The sequence below is a fragment of the Amblyomma americanum genome, chromosome 8 (genome assembly GCF_052857255.1).
Source record: "Amblyomma americanum isolate KBUSLIRL-KWMA chromosome 8, ASM5285725v1, whole genome shotgun sequence".
Taxonomy (NCBI): domain Eukaryota; kingdom Metazoa; phylum Arthropoda; class Arachnida; order Ixodida; family Ixodidae; genus Amblyomma; species Amblyomma americanum.
The window spans coordinates 85,125,090-85,144,126 of record NC_135504.1 but is presented as its reverse complement, the minus strand read 5'-3'; the positions used below and the strand labels follow the sequence as shown (position 1 = coordinate 85,144,126).

General features: G+C 47.1%; 2 long non-coding RNA genes across 2 annotated transcripts; both read left to right on the top strand.

Moving 5' to 3' along the window:
* Positions 1 to 4,022: 4,022 nt before the first annotated feature.
* On the top strand, positions 4,023 to 10,577 carry LOC144100497 (uncharacterized). The gene is made up of 3 exons (XR_013307690.1): positions 4,023 to 4,207; positions 7,954 to 8,152; positions 10,499 to 10,577. It is a non-coding gene; the product is annotated as an uncharacterized LOC144100497 (long non-coding RNA).
* Positions 10,578 to 14,445: 3,868 nt separating this feature from the next.
* LOC144100496 (uncharacterized) lies at positions 14,446 to 18,991 on the top strand. The gene is made up of 3 exons (XR_013307689.1): positions 14,446 to 14,728; positions 17,004 to 17,110; positions 18,949 to 18,991. It is a non-coding gene; the product is annotated as an uncharacterized LOC144100496 (long non-coding RNA).
* The last annotated feature ends 46 nt before the right edge of the window (positions 18,992 to 19,037 follow it).

Below are 19,037 nucleotides of genomic sequence, written 5' to 3'. Positions count from 1 at the left end.
ACTGTATATCCTGGCATAGCCGAACTAAAGCACTGCCATTTTTTTTAATAAAACCACTTACTACATTCGATGGGGGCGAAACGCTAAGGCGCCTGTGTGTTGTGCGATGTCAGTGCAGGATGAGATCCCCAGGTGGTCGAAATTATTCCGGAGCCCTCCACTACGGCACCTCTTCTTCCTTTGTTCTTGCACTCCCTCCTTTATCCCTTCCCTTACGGCGCGGTTCAGGTGTCCAACGATATATGAGACAGATACTGCGCCATTTCCTTTCCCCCAAAAAGCCAATTATTATTATTATTAACAGGCACAGCCAGGGAAACGTACCTCTCGCTACGTATATCCTAGCATAGCCGAACTACGGCACTGCCAATTTTTTTAATAAAACCACTTACTACATTCGATGGGGGCGAAACGCTAAGGCGCCTGTGTGTTGTGCGATGTCAGTGCAGGTTGAGATCCCCAGGTGGTCGAAATTATTCCGGAGCCGTCCACTACGGCACCTCTTTCTTCCTTTCTTCTTTCACTTCCCTCCTTTATCCCTTACATTACGGCGCAGTTCAGTGTCCGCCGATATGAGAAACATACTGCGCCTTTCCCCCCCCCCCACCCGAAAAAAAAACAATTTTCATTTCCAATTTTTCACTAGCCTGAAGAAGAATACGGCGACGACGCGAGGCGGAGCACGTGACACGTGACATGCAAAAGTGGAAGCGCCTGAGTGGCTGGCGCTCGGCCCCATGTGACCTGCTGTCCAACACACACGTCAGCCTCACTTCGGAGGGAGGCCATTGCTGAAGGAGCAGGCCAGAGCTTCAGACGCGCGGCTCCTAGCGCGTCTCCTGGAAGAAATTGATGTGGCAGCGGCATAGGACCTGAGCAGTGCCTCGGACTGGACGCAACCGGCAGCTGTAGTTTTGCAAGGACGGCCCCTGCGGCAAAGCATCACGAAAGGTGAGAACGACGAATAATTCTAAACTATAATATCTACTCATGAAGACTTAGTGTTTGTATATGCGCCCATAACGATAGTCGGAAGGTCTAAAAAAAACGGTGGTCGAATTTCGATGGAGGCGGAATTGTAGAGCCTCGTGTACTGTGCGATGTCGGTGCATGGTAAAGAACCCAAGGTCGTCGAAATTTCCTGAGCCCTTCACTACGGCGTCTCTCGTAGCCTGTGGCGCTTTGGAACGTTAAGCCCCATAAGCCATAAAAAACTCCGCCATGACTGTGTCTCGGCTAAAGGGGCTTCAGGTCGCCTTTGAATTTTTTTTTCTGTTGATTCGCTGGACAGAGCGATGCGTTCTAGAGTGCGTCGACAAGGTCGGCTGCAGCGTTCGCTGTGCGTCGCTGCCTTTCTAGCCTGGCGTCCCGGAGCATACGTGTCGCGAGACCGTCATTTCTGCACATTCTAAGCTGCACTGTGGCACCTCTGAGACAAGCGGCAGGTAAAATCCTAGGCTATTTGTGTTAAGCGGAAATGATGGCTAGCCGCCGGAGTTAAGCATAGGCGGGCGACTATTACTTAGGTGCGTGTGCTCCGTTGTGCAGCATGATTTTACACTTGATCCAAAGCGTAGCGTTACCCGCCGTGGGGGGTCAGTGATTACGGAGCTCGGCTAGTGATCCGGAGGACTAGGGTTTTCAATCCTGGCCACGGAGGCCGCGTTCTGAGGGCGGCGGAACGCATAAATCGCCCGCGAGCTGTGCGTACCAGCAAATATGAAAAATCGGAGGACTAAATGGTCGAGTTGCTTTTGATGTATTCTCATATAGGATTATACTAACTCTATCCACTTTTCCACCTTAATCCACCTACGAATTTCCAGTAAGAACCCCTCGTGTTTGAAATTTCAGGAGCCGTAGTTGAAATTTCTAAGGCGTCTATCAATAGCCCGAGTCTCCTTGGGACGCCTTAATGCATAAACCACTAATAACGTTAATCCACCAACTAAATCCGACTAATTTATCCAAACCGACGCACTAATCCCCTTTAATGCGGCTTAATACCTCTTTCTGGCGTAGGCCTGCTTTCAAATTTGAGGCGTTTCGAAATATTTTGGTGTGCGCTTTGTTTATGAGTGTGTTTAAGAAGGTCGGAAGTTTTTCTCTTCTTTCCGGTTTTCTGTCCCGGCAGGCATTGTTGTGTGGTCCATGATATCATGGCAGCCTCGCTCTTACCGTCGAAGTACCCTTCACTTTCAACATGCGTACGCGGCGTTTTCCTGTTAGTTTCAGGCCCCGTCAGCGGCACGACAAGCGCCTTTCACGATCATTTCTATGAACTGAACCTGGCAGCGGTATTGGCCTGTTTGGCGGAAGTCTACAGGCACGTGCACTTCTCTTTCTGGTGCCGCCACGTACTGCTAATTTTTCTGTGGAGTGTATTGTGCGTTGAACTATACACGTTTGTTGCTGCCGTGCGTTCAGTGTTAAGCTAAAGTAGCTAGGGAATCGTAGAAAGGTAAGAAACAAACGCTCATTAAAAACTTCGTTTTTAGGCAGCGTTCGTGTTTTTCCTCTATTGTCCGCGTTTTTCGACTGCTGTTCTTTTTGACGCTTACTGCAGCTAACAAGTAACGCTCAATGAACTTTTTAATTTGCAGCGACGAGATTTTTAATGGGAAATCACTATCAGCCTCGTACTTCTGTGTGAAGCCTCTGAGAGAGTCACGAAGGGAAACACGGATAACTGCCTCCATAGCTGAAGTTACATGAATGCGACAGAAGTCGACTCCTGTCCACTTTCTGAGGGAAAGGGCAGGTTTTGAGAAGGAGATAAGTGGCTCGTTCTCTACTTTTTTCGACGTTTTTGCGCTTTCCTCAAAAAGTGGGGTGGAGCTGACTTGTGTCGTTTTTAATGTAAATTGCGGCTTCTGTTTCAGTGCCCAGTTGAATCGCGCTTTGCTGTGTAGGTGGCAGTCGTGACAGGTATATGCGCTGCATGCGTTGGCGTTGACAAAGCTCTGGCAGAAACGCGGCAGCGGAGCGAATGGCCGCCGGCGTTCATTTCGTTCATTGGCTTTGGCGTTGACAACGTTGTAATAATAACAATGATAATAGGTTATTGGGGAAAGGAAATGGCGCAGTATCTGTCTCATATATCGTTGGACGCCTGAACCGCACCGTAAGGGAGGGGATAAAGGAGGATGTGTGGGGGTCAGAAATATTTCCTGTGGGTCAGAAATATTTTTGCTGTAATGTGAATTGACTGCGGGGGGGCTGAGTTAATAAACAACTAATTTAGTTGCGTGAGAAAAATGATTAAATGGATATGGAAAAATGATTTTATGGTCTGGCCAGACTTTTTGGGGTGTCTGTCAATTCTTTTCTCTAACTAGGCCTCGGAAGGGGCTCTGCAGACAGTGCATAGGAAGCCATCTACCAGTAATAGCTGCTTGTGCTTTGATAAAAATGAAAATGAAAATTGGTTTTGGGGAAAGGAAATGGCGCAGTATCTGTGTCACATCTCGGCGGACACCTGAACTGCGCCGTAAGGGAAGGGATAAAGGAGGGAGTGAAAGCAGATAGGAATGAAGAGGTGCCGTAGTGGAGGGCTCCGGAATAATTTCGACCACGTGCGGATCTTCAACATGCACTGACATCGCACAGCACACGGGCGCCTTTACGTTTCGTTTTGATACCGCAGAAGCTACTTGAAGCACTGACATGACAATTCTTTTTATACGGGCCAAGAATGCGCTAATTGGTGGGTAACACATCGCTGTATGTAACGTTCCTCCCGGTTTTGACGAAAGAAAATAATGCAATAATAATATTATTAATAACTATTCCTCTGAATACGCCGCACGTCGCCAACGCGAGCTCGTGTACTTCGAGAAATTACTGAGTTGAAAGCATCAACCATTGCTGTGACTCAGAGAAACTGAAAACGCGCCTACAAGCCTTAAAAGCCGCGATCAACACCTCTTCGCGACGCCACTGCCTGGCCTTTTGCCTAGCGCGAGCCCGCTAGCGACTGCAGCGCCACCTCGTTTGTTTGCAAACATGCAGGAGGTCGGAGTGCAGGAAACAGTAACAGTGGCAGTGACATCCGGAGGAGACCTCCGCAGGAGTCGCTCCGGCGAAGGGAAAGGTTGTGCAGTCCTGCAGTTTGCTCCTCGCCCGCCTTCATTTTGGCGGAACGAATCCAGGGCCAAGACCAAAACGAAGCAAGAATAGAACAAGAGATTCGAGCCCAACCACAGAGGTACGTACACGTCTTTAATGGAGCCATGTGACGGGTTGAGTGCATGGGTCCGCTCATTTCTCATTGGACTTTGCAGGCCGTGTGCACGAACATATTGCACTATGGGAAGCGTTCTCGGAAATGGTCAAATTTGTGCGCCTCATAAATGCAACTGTGAAGTGTCCACCTTTGACGGCCGTCGGGTCCTCGCAGTCGCTGGAGCCAGGCCGAGAGTCTGTGGGCGAGGATGGTGTGTCATGACAACGCGCGCGTACACGTACAGTGGCGAGAGCTTTGGTGGCGGTGAGCGCTGGCAAAAGCCGTACGACGGGTGAAGAACGCAACGACGGGGCAAATGCAGCTTGCCGTTGTGGTCTCGGCGCGCAGTAGCCGTGGGCCTTATTATTAATACTGCGAAAGCGTTCATCTGGACAACTTTACGCTGCATGCAGCACACGTGCATAGGTCTTTGTGCGAACTTGCTCGTTAAGCCCGAAATCGCACACCTTGGAAAGCTACGCCCGCCGCAGTTTCCTCTCTCACGTTTTTGTATTGACGCCTTGTGGACCACATCGAATCGAGATTAGGAAGCGTCTTCTCCGAAACTCGACATTTCGGGCATATAGAGAAGCGTTCGTTTCCGCTGCAACAACAGCAAATTCGGCGTCCCCACGAGGCGCGCACCCCGACACCCCTCTGCCGTTCAGGTGCAGTGGAAGGGGGGTCGCCCGTCTCCGTCTGCGTCCCACCACCGCGGGCCTGCGAGCTTGTGCGACATTTCATGTAATAATAATAATAATAATTGGTTTTTGGGGAAAGGAAATGTCGCAGTATCTGTCTCATATACCGGCGCCGTAAGGAATCGAAGGCATAAAGGAGGGAGTGAAAGAAGAAAGGAAGAACGGGGTGCCGTAGTGGAGGGCTCTGGAATACTTTCGACCACCACAGCACATGGGCGCCTTTGCGTTTCACCCCCATCGAAACGCAGCCGCCGCGGTCGGGTTCGAACCCAGATTTCATGTATAGCAGTTTCGCGGCGGCGATGAAAACACGTTCAGTCCTTTAAGGTACCTTGGACTTTAAGGCGCGTTCACGCCTACGCTGCAATAATCCCAATGCTGCCATTGCAGCGTGCATGTTCGCGCAAGCTATGTCGGCGCCCAAAAAGTGTTTCTGTATATAACCAAAGTGAACATGGGCATATGTAATACATATTTCGTTGTGACAAATCTCAAGTATATACCTTGACTGGCGTCCTCCTGCACTTTGTTTTACGTCTCCCCATATTCCGTCCTGCGTTGGCTGTTATGTATGATACGTAGTATAGTGACTGCTTAATTACCGCGTCGGCTGCGACGGCCACTTCTTTGTAGCGCTTTTCCAATGCAGCCCGAAAACTTCGTTTCTACGTGAAGATTACATTCAGGTCACTACGTGGTTCAATTGGCGACACGCGCTTCTTGAAAAAATACCAACTGCATGCATTCGAAACGCGATGAACTAGCAACAAACCTTTGAGCTACTCACGACATTAACCACAGTAATAGAGCCGGTACCCGTAATTAATAAGCGCGTCGTGAAGAGTTCCCACCTCCCGCAATGACCCTGCGCTGTTTTCCGTTTAATTAAGGACGATGGCGTCAAGTCGGAGGGTGAATAAGTGCATCAAGTCAGCCCCTGGTATGAATGAGCGTCCGCGTTAGCCACATCGTAAGTCTACCGATGAGGAGAGGCTGGCTACGAAGAATCGAGAGGTGGGAGCCTCTTTTCAGTGAACACTGATAACAAGGCACGCCACTGTTCCCTTTTGTCTGCCTTATGGGCGCAGCTGCAGCCCGCATCCCAATGAACGTTTCCCATGGTTTCCTTCGTTATCTAGACAGCATTGCGAGAGAGTGCAAGGGATGAGACCGAGTTTTGAAACCAAGCGGCTGGCTTGGTGCGGTTGTGGAAAATAGCAGACGGCCCCGTAGGGAGGGAACGGAGCTTTAAAAGAGATGGCGCCGTGAGCCCGCAACGCGACTTCCACCCGTGAGCCTTGTCTGACCAATGTCACAAGTGGCCCTCTCTCTCTTTTTGCACAGACTACCAGGAACCAGCCGCTCGGAATGCCCTCCTTGCTCCGCTTCCCACTGTTCCCTTTGTATTCTGCATGTGTTTTGTGTTTCCAGATATCTGGACAGCGTTGCGTCTGCTTCGCCTCGCGAGCAAAAATAGTCATCGCGTAAGCAATGAGCTGTACTGCTTTCGTTAACTGATGTGTTTACACGGTTACCGCCATTAGCTCCGAACCAATTTGCTGTGCACACGCTATGTCTAAATAGCCCATTCTTTCATTCATGTATACCGTGGACCGTCATTTTCAGTCAGGTGGCGTTCCAAGACGTGTTCAGACGACTGGGGTTGAATTTTCAAACGTTAGCGCTCGGCTGCTGACCCGAAAGACGCGGGTTCGATCCCGGCCGCGGCGGTCGAATTTCGAAGGAGGTGATATTGCAGATGCCTACGTACTGTGCAATGTCACTGCAAGTCAAAGAACCCCAGGCGGTCGAAATTTCAGGAGTCCTTCACTACGGCGTCCCTCATAACCTGAGTGGCTTTGGGACGTTAAGCCCCGATAAACTAAACTATCGTACGGGTTTTGTTAAGTGTTTTCGTGTGACGCATTGTTTCTGCGGAATCCGCATTTTTTTAAAGAGCGGTTGGTCTTACTTCTTACGTTTCTCAGGGACGCGTCTCTCTGCAATGAAGGCCAAATTGACCAAAAGTTACCACGTGGCCTTATCACATTACATAAGCCACTTTTATATGAACGCTACAGAAGTATACGGCAGTCCCCTTTTGTGGGAAAGAGCAGGTTTTTAGAATGAAAGCCTTGACTCGTCTTCTACTTCTCCCGCGATGTAGCGCCTGAATTAATACCTAACGGCTAGCTGAAATCGTCGAGTTCTCACTGAAGTTGTCTAGATGGCTCCCTTTATCGTCGAGTTCTAATTTCAACCAGTACTGTCTGGCTAAGTATTGCGGCCATCGAAGTGGGACCCACCGGCACCACCATTTGCATAAAACTTGGGGACACCCGTTTGACACAGAATATGTTCCCGATGATAAAATTACTGTCATGAAACCCGAAATATGTGGTGCATTCGCATTGACGATCTTTTTGTCCTCAAATCATCCATGCCGAGGACTGAAAATTGAAAATTGGGTTTGAGGAAAGGAATTGGCGCAGTAACTGTCTCACATGTCTCGCTGGACACCATAACCGTGCGTTAAGGGAAGGGATAAAGGAGGGATCGGAAGAAGGAACAAGAGCCGTAGTTTCGGCCACCTGGGGATCTTTAGTGTGCTCTGGCATCGCACAGCACACGGGCGCCTTAAAGGCGTTTCGTTTTGATACCGCAGAAGCTACTTGAAGCACTGACGTGACACTTCTTTTTATACGGGCCAAGAATGCGCTATTTGGTGGGTAATACATCGCTGTATGTAACGTTCCTCCTGGTTCTGAGGAAAGGAGATAACGCAATAATAATAATGATAAATATTTCTCCGCATACGCCGCACGTGGCCAACGCGAGCTCCTGTACTTCGAGAAATTACTGAGTTGAAAGCATCAACCATTGCTGTGATTCGCAGAAACTGAAAACGCGCCTACAAGCCTTGAAAGCCACGATCAACGCCTCTCCGCAATGCCACTGCCTGGCCTTTTGCCTACCGCGAGCCCGCTAGCAACTGCAGCGCCACCTCGTTTGTTTGCAAACATGCAGGAGGTCGGAGTGCAGGAAACAGTGGCAGTGACATCCGGAGGAGACCTCCGCAGAAGGAGTTACTCCGGCGAAGGGAAAGGTTGTGCAGTCCTGCAGTTTGCTCCTCGCGCGCCTTCATTTTGGCAGAACGAATGGAGGGCGAAGAGCAAATCCAACACGAAGCAAGAATAGAACAAGAGCTTCCAGACCAACCACAGAGGTACGTGGGCGCCTTTAATGGAGCCATGTGACGGGTTGAGTGCATGGGTCCGCTCATATCTCTCATTGGACTTTGCAGGCCGTGTGCACGAACATATTGCACTATGGGAAGCGTTCTCAGAAATGGTCAAATTTGTGCGCCTCATAAATGCAACTGTGAAGTGTCCACGATTGACGGCCGTCGAGTCCTCGTAGTAGCTCGAGTCACGCCGAGAGTCGGTGGGCGAGGATGGCGTGCCATGACAACGCGTGCGTATACGTACAGTTGCGCGAGCTTTGGTGGCGATGAGCGCTGGCAAAAGCCGTACGACGCGCGAAGAACGCGACTAACGAAGGGGGCAAATGCAGCTTGTCGTTGCGGTCTCGGCGTGCAGTAGCCGTAGCCTTTGTTATTAATGCTTCGAAAGCGTTCATCAGGACAACTTTACACTGCATGCAGCACGCGTGCATATGCCTTTGTGCGAACTTGCTCGTTAAGCCCGAAATCGCATTCCTTGGCAAGCTCCGCAGTTTCCTCACTCGCGTTTTTACAGTGACACCTTGTTGCCCACGTCGAATAGAGATGTTGTGCTGTGTATGACAAATTTATCACCAATGCGGTAGGAAGAATGCCTCTTTTGAAAGGATTACTGTTTATTTATTTTTTTGCAGAAAGCTTATATTTGAGATTATAGACAGTTTTTCCTGCTCAACGTGCTTGGGGAAAATTTTGAATATTAAAAAATGTAATGCACTGTTATGAAAATTTAGCTAATGGTCCATTCTATGGCAGTGAAGAATGCCATAGACAACCAATGGGGAACCCCTTTGGCGAAGGCGAGAATGTCAATAGCAAAAAAAGCAAACATACAAGCCTGCAGATGGAAGATCTGTGGGTATATTGATTGTTGTAGTGAAATCTTACAATATGTGAAAACGTTCCGTTCATAAACCTTTTCCCGTTCAAACATAATTTCATACAGGATTTTTGGGTGTGAATACAGCGTTTATTGACTGATTTTTTTCGTTTTTTTAGGCAAACAGTCTCTGGTACATTGTTTTGGGCGAGTAATTTAATTGTTCAAGCAGGTCTTTGCCTTTTGTTTGAATTAAAACTGAATTTTATTTCCAAGTACTGAGTCCATGCTGAGAAGCTACCAAAAAGGCCACATACAAGCGGTCTGTAGAATAACCTTGTTTTTTAGACTGTTACTATTCCCATGTCTTAAATAATTGTCCGGCGTTGGCATCGGCGACAGTTTGAAGCTTCGTAGCCCAAGCGCGCAAATAGAATGTGTAGCATGACAAATAGATCACGTGATATTTTAGCATCATGACAACTTGCCCACCGGATAGCGAGCATACTGCCTACCGCCCCAGGTGCCAGTTAAACGATTGATTGGTCTTGAGGCATTGCTGGGGAAGAGCACCCTGGGTCTCAAAAGCTCCACCGGAGGCTGTGCTTGTAAAAGCTACGTGCCGGGGCAGTGGGGCATCTTTTAACCGCTACACCAGTTTGAGAACACCCAGCGATCTATACATGTAAAGCAGAGTATGAGCAATTCTGGATATATGGGTTTTAACTCATTAGCCTAACGTGTCATAACCTTCAAGCAGAACGTGTGTGTTCCCTTCATTTTTCTTTCACAGCTTCCAGCGTCTGCTCAACAACACAGGTGTCACTCTACCATGAACACACATACTAAGCAGTAGTAGTCACTCTAAGCACCATCCAGTGACTCTAAGTAGGAACAAGTACACCTCTGAATGCTCCCGCTCCGAAGGCCTGATTATCCTGATCAGGCCTCCTTTCTATTGACGATACATCGATCACCGGTAGACGGCGATCCATTTATACTGAAGTTGGTTAAGCAGCCGTCATTGTCCGAGTATATCGAGCAAGAACCGTGAACTAAAGGTCAGTATTCGTACGTGCTGTTCTGTCACCGACTGGCTTTTAGCGCAGCGCAGGAAGGTCGCACAAGTTCCTCGCTTGCCATGAATGGCGTCGCGGCTGACGTCACACAAAGCAGCCTTCCGCATTTCACGCGGCGGCTTCTGTTCCCGTTTAAAGATTTCGCTGATGTGATCGAATTTTAAAGAAGTACGCCCTAAGTTTGGGTAAAAAAGTCCAAATGTATAAGTAAAAGTATAAACTAAGCATGAAAGCTTTCCTTTACGGTACTGAGAAAGACCTCAGCAGCATTAATCAGCCATTGCGTGCAAACAAAAAATCTCCGGAGTTTCTTTTTAAGCACTAGAGAACCAAGGGCTGTTTGATCCTTAAAAAAACATTCAACATTAAAGCCTCACTGTCGCTGCTTATTTTCTGACTGATAAATTCTCAGGTAGGATTTACCCTGTGCAGGTGAGATGAAGCCGAACCCTGCTTCTTCGTGTGAGATACCTGCATCGCGTGTGGATGCCCTTCCACTACAGTCTACGGGTGAGTGACCGTTGCTTAGAATGAGTGCATGAGCTGTAGTGCTTTGACACTGGAAGTATTTTATTCACCTCAAAACCTGCCGAAAACGTATAGCACCACCTCCATAGCCTGGAAGTTCAGTGGTGGAGGACCAAAATAAAAACGACGGTTTTACAGTAGCATGTTCACTTCCTGCGGTATTTAACAAATGAGAATAAGAAACGGAAGGTGTGTAATGTAGTACTGTGCCCCAACAACAAATTTTGTAGAGTGGCAGGTGAAAAAGGAATAAAACTTTGGGTCTTCATATAGAAGTGCAAAAAATTTAGGAGCCTTGTCTACCTCATTCTTACAGAAGAAAATGCAAAAGCGCTTAGGTTGCTTGATACGGTGTCTACAGTCTAATGTTGCGATTTTCGCGCCAAAACTGCGGTCGGAAAAGCTTCCATTGCCCTTATACGGCAGCCCCTTCTAGAATGTTCCAGTACCTTCCATTTGATTATCCTGAAGAATTAATGCAATTCGACCCACTAATCAACCTTACTCCGGCAGCCTTAATCAACCTTAATTCATTTTCTAGAGTGGGCGTAAATTGGGAGGCCGTTTGGAATTTTCAAGGCAAAGGAGGGGGTCAGCTTCTAAATTGTGAGGCTCAGATTTTCTACCAGGTTGTCACCAGCCCCCGTGGGCACTTTTATGGTGTCAGAAGGTCACGTGACCCCTCAATCTGTTTGGTTGGTTGTACCTGTCACGGCGGGCAGGTTGTGATGGCGTCACAAGGTCACATGACCGCGGTGGCTCAGTGGTTTTGGCGCTCGCCTACTGACCTACAAGGCGCGGGTTCGATCCCAGCTGCGGCTGTCGAATACGGACACGTTACTGAAATGTTTTTCTGTAGTTATCTTTGCAAATGAGCCTGGCAACCTTGACACAGCTCTCCACAGCTATAATTGCTGTAGGTTAGCAGTCCTGTTTCTAGCGGCATCTTAATGTTCTGAAATTATTTCGCTAAGTACCACAATACTACAATTTATTGAAACCTCAGCTCCACGCAATCATCGAGCAAGCCTTCTTAAATTTTGCTGCCTTAAAATTGTGACATTTAAGATCATAGAACTAACCTTTTTCTTTAGTATAGTTGGAGAAACAAAACTACTGGCATGCCGGACTTGTGCAGTGCATTTAGCTTTTCATCTGCTGATACATGTGTGCCTGTTAGCGTAGTGCGGCTCTTTCTCCTAGTGAAGCTGCTGTATCGATCTACAAAGAATGGAATCTTGAATACTATGCAGACCTAACAGTACATCGTATATAGCCTGGGCACTTAATTTATTTTTTGCCCGAACGTGCACTCAGGCGAATTTTTTTCTGGCAGCGTGAATTTTTAAGAATGTGGTTAAAAAAATTAGTTATCATGGCCTGCCTGAAATTGAGATGGTACAGGTAACTACTTTTAGTATGCACACTTCCAACGCAAATGCCAGTTAACAAAATTTTAGCGCATTTCCGCTTTGATATGGTTGCGATCGTCACTATATAGAACTTTCGTTCCGCCATGAATTTTTGATTTGCCGGTATGCGTGGTAGATATAATACAACGGTTCTGTGCGAAATTTATTTGATTTAATTTCCAGGAATGGCGGAGGGTAAGAATGGGAGAGAAAATTCTTGTATTTTTCCTGGACTGCATTGAGTGCCATCGTCCACTTTTGGCTTATAACATTTATTCCCGCGGCTAAGCGTAGCAGACAATCAGAAAACGTCAAATTTTATCTGCGGTGACGTTGGGTTCATAATACTGCCTGAGCGTTGTTGTCGCTTGGTAGATTCTCCAGCGGACACCTTGATATTTATTTCAGGAGGTCGAAAAAACCAGAGAGAGGACTTGGGAGGCGCCAGCTACCAGGTACGGGTCTTTTATTTCCACACACCAGAGTAAACCCCACTCAGTTTTTTTATTTATAAAATGCACCGAATCTTGAAAGCGCAGGAAAAGACATAGCATGGAAGAATTGGACAAGACCGGCGATTTGTCGTTTTTGGCCACAGAAAGAATTTTGTTCAACTCCTCTGCCTTCGCAGTCAGAACTTGCCGCTTTGGTTTTGAAAGGCCACTTTGTCCAGATGCGCCAAAGCTCTCTTGTCTGCCTAGGCCTCTTCCATAGCCGTAGATATGTAGTTCTTCCACCTCAGCCAAGAGTTCCTTCGGAACGACGGCGAATCTGCCCTGCCTGTCAGCTGGAATAACCTTTAGATCCAGTTCTTCGAAACTCTCCGAGACATTTCAAAACATGGGCTAGGCACTCACTGTTTTGTTAGTTTCTTTGCAGAGAATCCACAGGATTCAAAATGTGTCGTTCTTTTTGTTGCCTTGGCGTGTCCTCAAGTTCTGTCATCCTTTGTCTTTATCTATCCATTGAAAATTCGGTATGCTATGCCAGTAGCCTAAGAGAAAGCATAGCGGCAAAATATACCTTTTGTCTAGATTGTTGTTTACTCAAGATAGCAAGTAATTATTACTAATGCGTCTTACGGCCCTCTCAGAGAAGGTCGTGGCACTTGTCGCAGCGGTAGACAACGGATGAGGCAGACCATCTGCAGTGCTAGCAGTATATAGGACGTTTGAGTGCTTCAGCAACGTTCAGCATCCTCTAAGTTGCGTGCAGAGGGGCCCGTTTTTACATGAGCACGAGCGCTAAACTGGTAGAGGTTCACCTCTCAGTGTTCCCCCTCGTTCACAAGATCAGCAACCCTTTTTCCAATATCAACAATTGCGTATTTGTTCCCCAGTTGCTATCACGGTGGCCTTTATTTGGTTTACTTTGGCAGTCCTTACAGTGCCAGATGTTTCTTGGCGGTTATACCGACGGTGCGCCAGCATACCGTCTTACCGTTACCGGAGAAGCACGAGGCCACCCACCGCCGGAGAGCATGCTCTGATTGGTCCCGTTACTGCAGGCGTGCGCTTAGCATCCGTGTACCAGGTGCCATCTGGCACCGTCAAGGTGATTTGCGCATGCGGATTCGCACGCGGACACCCGGACATCCGGTACCGGTAACAGTAACACGGTACACGGCATACTAAAGGTGTCTATTAACTGCCGCAATCGCTGCGGTGGCTCAGTGGTTATGTTGCTCGGCTGCTGACCCGAAAGACGCGGGCTCGATCCCGGCCGCGGCGGTCGAATTTCGATGGAGACGAAATGCTAGAGGTCCGTTTACTTTGCTATGTGAGTGCACGTTAAATAACGCCATGTGATCGAAATTTCCGGACACCTTCACTACGGCGTCCCTCACAGCCTGTGTCGCTTTGGAATGTTAAACCCCCGGAAACTAACCTAAAGTAAACAACCGGTTCCAACAAACGCAAAGCGCCTCCCGGTTCAAAATATAGCTCCGGTGGGGTTTACCTCCGATGTCATTAAGCACAAGTGTAGCACATCTGTTTCTCGGCACAGATCTAAGCGTTTATCAGGGATTCTGGTTTTCTAAGTACATGGTGTTCCACACATCCTGTATACACGGGGTTGATGCAGGAAAGAGAAGAAAATAAACAATCGTACCCCTACTGACTTCAAAGTTGGTTTTAACCTACGCACAGCATAAACAGGCAACTCAACGATATCTTATTCCTGGCTTGTGAGTGCACTCTCCGCCCATTACCACTTCACCGTATTTCGAAGCTCTCTTTCGCTGACTGGTGTATTTTTCTATGCGTGCGTAGCGGACCTTCGTCGCTCACTGAGTCGTCAAAGAAATGTCACGTCCTCGTTGAAATCCATTTGTGCGATGTAACTCGCTTGCAGCGATCACAAAACCGAAGGTGGTTAAGGCGAAATCAGTAGTGAAGGCTGTGAGCTTTTTTTTATTCTTTGCACTTGCGTCGACAGCAACTGCCAATCACGAAACTTTTGTACCAATTTTTGACTGTACTTCTGTTATAGAAACCACTCAAGAAGACGCAGCTTCTTCGTTGTCATGGAGACAACCGGCAGAGGCATCGTCCATCATGTGTCACGTCGCCGCATGTTTCTGTCTCGGATCTCGCGTTGATGATATCGGCGACAGAAACAGCGCTGCAAGGAGGCGTTTTCCGAAGCAGCCCGATGCGAAGAATATATCCGGGTTTACATGCTCACGCAGTGGATATTGGACCGAGGAAAAGACCGCATGGTAAGCGTCTGGAACTGTCACACGCATAGGCCGCGTTCTGCAATTTCTAATTGATAAATACACTCTCTCGTGTAACGCTTCACTATGCTAGGTAAAGCAGTCTTCGGGCAGCTAGCACAACGGCCTTGAACGGCCTTCATTCCAACCAAGGATAGCGATGTATGGCCATATGTGGGACAGGTATGGTGGCGTACCCTTGACCCATGACCTTGAGTTGCCCTCTGACCTTTGACATTGGGCGACCTTTGGTTGGAGCTGCCATGGACGAGCCTAAGACGCTTAGCAAGCATGCTTGATTTTCTCCTAATTTCAGTGTTAGACAAGTTAAGCCTCTCCCAATTTTGTTGTTCTCATTTTTTGTTTTTGCTTTCTTTTTTATCTTTGCTTACTCCAGCAGTATTGGTGAGCATTACATGCACATTTCAAAGTCGTCAGTGTAGACTCGGTGCTGTATATGACAATTTTATCACCTATGCAATTGGAAGCAGATGCCTCTTTCGAAAGCAATATGATTACGTTGTGTGTAGAACGTTTTACTTCAGATTATGGGCAGTATATCGTGCACAATATTCTTGGAAAAAATTTTGAGTATTACAAAAGTGCAAAGCGCTGTTATGAACATACTGAACCTAATGGTCCATTTCTCTGAAGTGAGCCAAAATGTTTCTCTTAAAATATTTTCCATCATCTCTTTCATCGAACAGTTAAGACTGCCATACACAACCAATGGGAAACGCCTTTGACATGGCAAGAACGACAATAGCAAAATAATGCATGATTGCCGATAGGAGAATTGCTGGTATATTGATTGTTATAATGAGGTCTTACAATTTATGAAAAAATTGCGTTCCTAAACTTTTTCTCGTTCAAAAATGATTTTGTCCATGATTGTTGGGTGTGAATACACCGCTTATAGACTTCGATTTGTTTTTGTTGTTTTTATTATGTAAACTGTCACCGGACGGAGTAATTTATGTTTAGGGCGAGTAATTTATCTGTGCAAACTGGTCTCCGCCTTTCGTTTCGGTTCAAAATCAATTTGACTTTCAGCACTGAGTCCTTGCTGCGAATCTAGCGCAAGTGATAACCGCTGCCTGAAAGGTCGCATGCAAGCTATCCGTAGAATTACTTTTAATCTGACTGTTACTACCCCCATGTCAGAAAAACATTTTCCGGCTTGGGCATCGGCGACCGTTTGAAACATCGGAGCACAAGCACGCAAATTGAATGATGCGCCTGTCAATATGTCGCGTGACCATGTGACGCCATCACAACTTGCCCACTCCATTGTGAGCCAACTGCCTGCCGTGGCATGCGCCATTAAACGGATGATAGCTGCAGAGACATTGCTGGGAAAGCAAAACCTGGGCCGGAAAAGATCCACCGGTTGCTTTGCTTGGCACAGCTACCTGCTTGGGCAGTGGGGCATATCTTAACCGCTACACCAGTTTGAGAACGCTCAGCGATCTATGAATGCAATGCAGACAATGAACAATTCTGGATCTATGGGCATTAACTCTTTGCGCTATCGTGTCATACCCTTAAAGTGGTCACGAAGTCCAGCGTCCGTTCAGCAGCACAGGTGTCACTCTACATGAATTCAAATGCTGAGCAGGAGTAGTCACTCTAAGCAGCATCCAGTGACTCTAAGTAGGAACAGGTTCACCTCTGAGTGCTTCCGCTCAGAACGCCTGATAATCCTGATGAGACCTCTTTTCTCTAGGCGATGGATCATCGGTAGGCGGCGATCCATTTATACTAACGTTGGTCAAGAAGCCGTTCTTGTCAAAGTTCATCGAGCAGTAACCGTGAACTAAAGGTCGTTCTTTGTGTACGTGGTTTTCTGTCGCCGACTGACTTTTTGCACAGTGCGGGAAGGTCGCACATGTTCCTCTCTTCCCAAGAATGGCGCCGCGGCTGACGTCACACAAAGTAGTCTTCCGCACTTCACGCGGCAGTTCCTGTTCCCGTTTAAAGATTTCGCTGATGTAAAGGAATTATAAAGAGGTACACGCCAGGTGTGGGTAAAAATAAGAACAAATGTTTGAGTAAAAGTATAAACTAAGCATGAGGGCTTTCTCGTACTCTGTCGAGAAAGCCCTCAACAACATTAATCAACCACTGAGTGAAAACAAAAAATCTCCAGAGTTTCTGTTTAAGCACCAGATAATCAAGGCCTGTTTGATCCTTAAAAAATATTTCACATAGCAGTCTTAGCGTCACTGCTTATTTTCTTATGAGTGAGAAATCCTCAGGTAGGCTTTACCCTGTGCAGGTGAGACTAAGCCGAAGCCCGCTTCCTCGTGTGAGATACCTGCGTCGCGTGTGGATGCCCGTCCAGGGAACCTGTCCACCCAGCGTCCCTCCCACTATAGTCTCCGGGTGAGTGATCGTTGCTTAGAATGAGTGCATGAGCTGTAGTGGTTTGACACTGGAATTGTTTTATTCACCTGACAACTGGCCGGAAACATTCATAGCACGACCTCTATAGCATCGGTGTTCAGTGGTGGATGACCGACATAAAAATTACGGTGTTTACAGGAGCGTGTTGACTTCCTGTGGCATTTAACAAATGAGAATAAGAAGCAGAAGGTGTGTAGTGTACTAATATGCCTCAACAACAAATTTTGTAGCGTAGCAAGTAAAAAATGAATAAAACTTTGGGTCTCCATAGAAAAGGGGAAAAAATTTTAGGAGCCTTCTGTACCACATTCTTACAGAAGAAAATGCAACAGCATTTATGTTCCCTTATATGGCGTCCAGTCATGTTGTTGCAATTTTCGCGCCAAAACTATGGTCGGAAAAGCTTCCATTGCCCTTATACGATATTCATGAGGCAGCCCCTTCTAGAATGTTTCAGTACCTTCCATTTGATTATCCTGTAGAATTAAAGTAATCCGATCCATTAATCAACTGTGCTCCGCCAACTAACCCTGACTAGTCATAAGCTTAATTCATTTTCTAGTTGGGGCATAAATTTGGGGGCCGTTTGGAATTTTCCTAGCAAGGGGGGTGGGGGGGGGTCAGCTTCCAAATTGTGGGTCTCATCAGATTTTTTACCAGGTTGCCACCATTCACCGTGGGCGCATTTACGGTGTCAGAAGGTTACATGACCTCTCAATCCGTTTGGTCGGTTGTACCTGTTACGGCGGGCAGGTTGTGATGCCGTCACAAGGTCACATGACCGCCGTGGATGAGTGGTTATGGCGCTCGCCTGTTGACCCAAGAGGCGGGTTCGATCCCGGCCGCGGCTTTCGAATACTAGCACGTAACTGAAATGTTTTTGCGCTGTTATCTTTTCCCATGAGTCTGGCAACCATGACACAGCTCTCCACAGCGATAATTGCTGTAGGTTACCTGTCCTGGTTCTAGCGGCATCTTAATGTTGTCAGATTATTTCGCAATACTAGAATTTTTTTAAACCTCAGCTCCAGGCAATCATCGAGCAAGCCTTCGTAAATTTTGCTGCCTTAAAATCGTGACATTTGAGATCATAGAACTAACATTTTTTGAGTATAGTTCGAGAAACAAAAGTACTGCTATGCCGGACTTGTGCAGGGCATTTAGCTTTTCATCTCTTGATTCTTGTGTGCCTGTTAGCAGACTGCAGCTGACTCTCCTAGTGAAGCTGCTACATCGATCTACAAAAAATGGAATCTTGTGCACTATGTAGACCTAACAGTACACGGTATATAGCTTGGGAACGTGCAATCAGGCGATTTTTTTTTTCTGGCAGCAAGACTTTGTTACGTATGTTGTTCAAAAATTTAGGTATCATGGCCTACCTGAAACTGAGATGGTAAAGGTAACTATACTTTTAGTATGCACACTTCAAATGCGATAGCCAGCTAATACAATTTTAGCCCATTTCTGCCATATAAAGGTTGCGATCGCCACTATATAGAACTTTCGTTCCGCCGTGCATTTTAAATTTGCTGTCATGCGCGGTAGGAATAATAGAACGGTTTTGTACGAAATTTTTTTCCTTTAATTTCCAGGAATGGCGGAGGGTAAGAATGGGAGAGAAAATTCTTGTATTTTCTCTGGACTGCATTGAATTTCATCGTCCATTTTTGGTTTATAACATTTATTCCTGTGGCTAAGCGTAGCAGACAATCAAAAGACGTCAAATTTTACCTGTGGTGACGTTGGGTTCATGATACTGCCTGCGCGTTGTCGCTTGGTAGATTCTCCAGTGGACGCCTTGATATTTATTTCAGGAGGGCGAAGAAACCAGAGAGAGGACTTGGGAGGCACCAGCTACCAGGTACGTGTCTTTTATTTCCACACACCAGAGTAAACCCCACTC